The 5,207-nt window shown below is 33.1% G+C and overlaps 1 pseudogene; it reads left to right on the top strand.

The window, feature by feature from the left end:
• The first annotated feature begins 2,001 nt into the window (after positions 1-2,001).
• On the top strand, positions 2,002-3,312 carry LOC102660060 (ERBB-3 BINDING PROTEIN 1-like; annotated as a pseudogene).
• Positions 3,313-5,207: the final 1,895 nt, after the last annotated feature.

Below are 5,207 nucleotides of genomic sequence, written 5' to 3'. Positions count from 1 at the left end.
CTTCACCGGAAGTGGCGTCTACCCTGACTTATCTTCCTTCACTGGAAGTGACGTCTACCCTGACTTATCTTCCTTCACCGGAAGTGGCGTCATCCAAACCTCCGTAGCCTGTATCAAACGATCCACTCTTTCATCGTCCGACATGGTGGTACACCTCTTTAGTCCCTGTGACCTCTGAAACACCCAAATGAAATGGGACGAAGAAATGAGTAAAACAAAAACAAAAATCAAATCTTTATCCAATTGGGTCGTCCAAGAGAATGAAAAGTTGGGAAATTGATAGATTTTGAAGTAACACTCACTGTGGGGAGGTTGGGGCCGATGGCAGTGCTGATGAATGAGCGAAGAAGAATAGGGTTTTAGGAATGAAATGGTAAAGAAGCAAGTCTTGAAGAGCCAAACGGTGCTACCTGTGCTATTAGGGTTACAGCCAGAGGCAGCTTTGCCTTATATAGGAGTTTTTCATTTTCGTTGTAAGAGGACAAACCTTGGAGTAGGGTTTTTACATTCCATTTTTTCCCTTATTTATATTTTATATTTATACTACATTACTCATTTTGTACTGTAATGTGTACTGTACTATACACAACAAGTTGACTCTACAACATGGATGTAATAAAAAAAATCAATAAAAAAATATTAGGAGATATTTTTTGTTTAAAATAATTTTATGACTAGCTTTATTATTTATCATTAGATTATAAATATATGTTTTTATTCTTAAGAAAGGTGATAAATATTTATAATTTTTATTTTTAATATATTATTTATCATTATTTACAACAGAGTTCGATAAATGTGAACTATGAGGCACAACGAAACTCCTCGTCTGTAATGTGCATTTCTCACCTTATGCTGTTTTGTTCTTTTGAGATTACTTGGTTGTCATTTTAAGCTTTTTGAACCTTTTTTTTATCTGCATGATGAATGCTATCAAGCACTTCCATAAACAACCTTGGTTTTTTTTTGTATTCTGATTCTGATTCAACTTGGTTTATAATATATTGTAAATTTGATAGGCTGATCTCTGTATGATGAAGACATTATTGGTTATGGATAAAACTCCAATGAAGCCTGTTTGTCATAGTTACACTGACAGAGATTTCTGCAATTTGTATTCCATCTTGTTATGTACCTGTATGATGAACTTTATCATGTACTAGTGTCAAACATTTTTTGTATTCTGATAAAATTTTGGAAAATATCTTGACAGGTCTCTCTTGTTTCTTTCCATATCCCTCCTCTTAAAACTATCTTATTTGAATCCATAATATTATATTGTAAATTTTATGAACTGATCTCTATATGATGAAGATATCATAGGCTATGGGTAAACCCCAATGATGCCTGCTTTTGTCATAGTTACACTGATAGAGAATCATTCATCCACTGTTCTATATATAGTGCCCACCATTTGTCATCACATAGAGAATTGTTCATCCTGTTATAGCTTTATCAGCGTATATGTGGATTTTAATATTTTGTTGCATATGCTAAGGCAACTTTGCCGAGGTGATCAGGTACCATATTGGTTTCCTCTTTTCCCTGTTGCCAATACTAGAACTGGCTGAAAATAGTTTCATGGTTGTGCTGATTATATAGTCAGTACACTTGACTAGTCTAGCCAACATAGTACAGTACTACTGTATTAATTATTAAAACATTACTTAACACAACGTAGAACTAGAGAAGAGGAATATAATACAATATTCAAACCGTTAGATTAGTTGAGTTATTTTATTATTCATGGAATTGAATACAGTAGCATTTATAAAACCTTTAGTAAGGAAAACTTTGCTTTGATGATTGCTGGTATATTGATTTCCCCTTTTCTCTGTTGCCTAATTTAGAATAAGCTTTAAATTATTGTAGTTATGATGATCTATTAGTTCAACACGTTTGTCTATTTTAATCAGCACAGTATTAATATTATTATTCATAATTTCATATACATAAATGGCCTTATTTTAATTAGTGTTTTTTTTTTTCTTTTATCCACAGATCAAGGATGTAAGTGATGCAATTCAAAAGGTTGCTGCTGCCTATGACTGTAAAATCGTTGAGGGTGTGCTTAGCCACCAAATGAAGCAGTTTGTTATTGATGGGAATAAAGATGTGCTTAGTTTGTCTAATCCGGACACAAGGGTTGACGAAGCAGAGTTTGAGGAGAATGAAGTTTATGCAATTGATATAGTAACTAGCACTGGGGACGGCAAGGTAGTTCAATTATATCAACATATTTACTAGTATGGTAGAGCTTATGCATGATATAAAGTAAATTTTCATCCTCTTGCAGCCTAAGCTGTTGGATGAGAAGCAGACAACTATCTATAAGAGGGCTGTTGACAAGAGTTATCACTTGAAGATGAAAGCGTCTAGGTTCATTTTCAGTGAAATAAGCCAAAAGTTTCCTATCATGCCGTTCTCTGCTAGGTAATTTGATTACTTGCATGTTTATAATACTGTGTCTAGTTGGTGTGCTAATTATTATTGTCATCACTATTCTTAAAATTTTATTTGTTTTATAATAACAGGGCTTTGGAAGACAAAAGAGCTCGACTTGGTTTGGTGGAATGCGTCAACCATGAGCTCTTGCAGCCATATCCTGTTTTGCATGAAAAGCCTGGTAAAGAACTTTTGGCCAGTAGGCATGATTAAATCCTGTGTTGGCATTTATGTGAGCCTTCATGTCATGCATTGCATTGGTTGCTTTACAGGTGATTTTGTTGCGCACATCAAATTCACAGTCTTGTTGATGCCAAATGGATCGGATTGAATCACAACTCATCCACTCCAAGAATTGCAGCCTACAAAAACAATAGATGATCCTGATATTAAGGCTAGCCTTGGGCACAAAGACAAAGAAGAAAGGTGGTGGGAAGAAGAAAAAAGGTAGGCTCGAAGAGCATGTTGCTATTATTCTATAATAATTCCTTGTGTTGCCTCATGCTTCTGTATTATTGCACAGAACTCCATCATTTGCATATGTAAAGTTTCAATGTTACTTGTCGAATGGCTCAACAAATAATGCTTCTTGGTTGTTTGCACACAGGTAAGAAAGGGGACAAGGCAGATGAGACAACTGAAGCTGAGGCTATGAACTCAACAAACGGGGCCACTCCTCAAGAGTGACTTAACTACCCTTCCCTCTCCTCTCCTCTCCCCAAACAATGAAAGAAGCTTTTTCGTTTCATTTTCGACACCTCTTTTCAATTTTGGTACATTGTTCACCAAATTGTATTTTGCTTGCTTGGATGTCAATTTTAGTATAGTGTTCCGACATTGATTTTAATAGGAATTTATATATGCACATTTTAGTTGGGGGTGTGTGCATGGCTCCTTTTTTTCAAAAAAGAAAAAAGACAAACCGAACCAGTTAAATGGTTTAGTTCTTCATCCAAACTGGTTGATAATAATAAAGCGGTTTGGTTTTTGGTTAACTGATTCTGAACCAGTTTGAGTTGAAACATTTCCAAGCTGTTTCTTTTGTGCTGAACCGTTTTTAAAACCGTTTTTGAATGTGCAGCTTTTGAAATGATTTGTGAAATAATATGCAGCTTTTTAGGTGACAAACCAAAAAAAGGCTTTTTGAATTATCTATTATAATCTCAAATTAACTATGAAAAGAAACTGATAAGAAGTTATCTTCCATCTTCTATACTTTTTATGCTATGCAGGATGTGTTTTTAAAATCAGTTTCAATGATTTTATAATACCCGATATCAATTATAAAAAAAGATTCAATGTTGCTGAAGGGTAATGCAACCAGTATGGAATTAATATCAAATAATGAAAGGTAAACGGTGTGTGATTAAAAAGGAAGCAAATTTTAGAGTAAGCGTGTGTTTGATTTCATGTTCGATTTTTTATAATAGTTCAATAAATTCTAAAAATTTTAGGCTTACTTAATAACTAATTCACGCTTACTCTCAAATCTAATGTATTATGAAAGCCTTTTGGTTTGTCAAACATTGGTGCATTATCTTCCACCAAAAGGCATGGAGATTACCTAATGTGTATCAAACAATGGACAATATAAGAACTTATCATGATTTTATCATATCCTAAAGGTTCAAGTTCTCTTTGTCGATATCAGTTAAGCATGTTCAATTAATGAGTTTCATGTGCATGATAAAAAGTAGAAAGGGAGTATGTTAAACACTCAGTTTTGATTCATTGCATTGTTTAGTGAAGGTTATAGACTCAATTATTGATTCATTGTATTGATTGTTGAAGTTTCACATACAAGAACTTACTTATATAACACTATCTATCAGTATCATTGATAACTGAAGAAGAAAGGGGAGCAAACATAAACACTCAATTATTGATTCACTGTAGTGATTAGTGAAGGTTCCCATGCAAGAGCTTATATAATCTCTTTCTCAATATAAGTCAATCGTGTTCAATTAATGAGTTTTACATACATGATCAAAGAAGAAGAAAGGAAAAGAAATATGTTAAAGACACAAGTATTGATTCATTACTTTCATGGGTGAAAGTTCACCTGCAGAGGCTTATATAAAACTAGGGCTGCTCAAAATAACCAGTTTTATATAAAACTAGTCATGATTATAGATATAATATCCACTTATAATCTAGTTATTTATTAGTTATATGGTTATAGTTATGTAAATACTCAAACCATGAACACCCCTATATAACACTATTTTCAAGTATCAATTGGTATTCAACTAATGAGTTAAACATATATGATAAAATAAGAAAGAGGAACAAATATGTTGAAGACTCATTGTTTCATTGGATTGAGTAATGAAGGTTAACATACATGATCTTATTTAATGCACTCTTATCAGTGGATCATGTTCAATTAACGAGTTTAACGTACATCATAAAAGAAGAAAGCGAAACAAAAATGTTAAAGACCTAATCATTGATTCAGCCACTCTTTCTCAGTATATAAGTCAATTGTGTTCAATTAATCAACTTCACGTACATGCTAAAAAAGAAGGAAAAAAAACAAATTTGTTAAAAGATTGAAGTGTCGCATTGATTGATGAAGGTTCACAAAAAGGAGCTTATATAATGCTCTTTCAATATCAATCAATTGTGTTCAATTAAAGAGTTTAACTGTTTAACATACAAGATAAAAGAAGTGTTGGAAATAAGGCTTTTTATGTTTAGGAAAAGTGTTTAGGAATATTGGAGACTTTGAATAGAAACTTGATAGGAAGGAGAATTCTTTA

This window comes from Glycine max, chromosome 16 (assembly GCF_000004515.6).
Source record: "Glycine max cultivar Williams 82 chromosome 16, Glycine_max_v4.0, whole genome shotgun sequence".
Lineage (NCBI taxonomy): Eukaryota > Viridiplantae > Streptophyta > Magnoliopsida > Fabales > Fabaceae > Glycine > Glycine max.
This window is presented reverse-complemented; position numbering and strand designations above follow the sequence as displayed.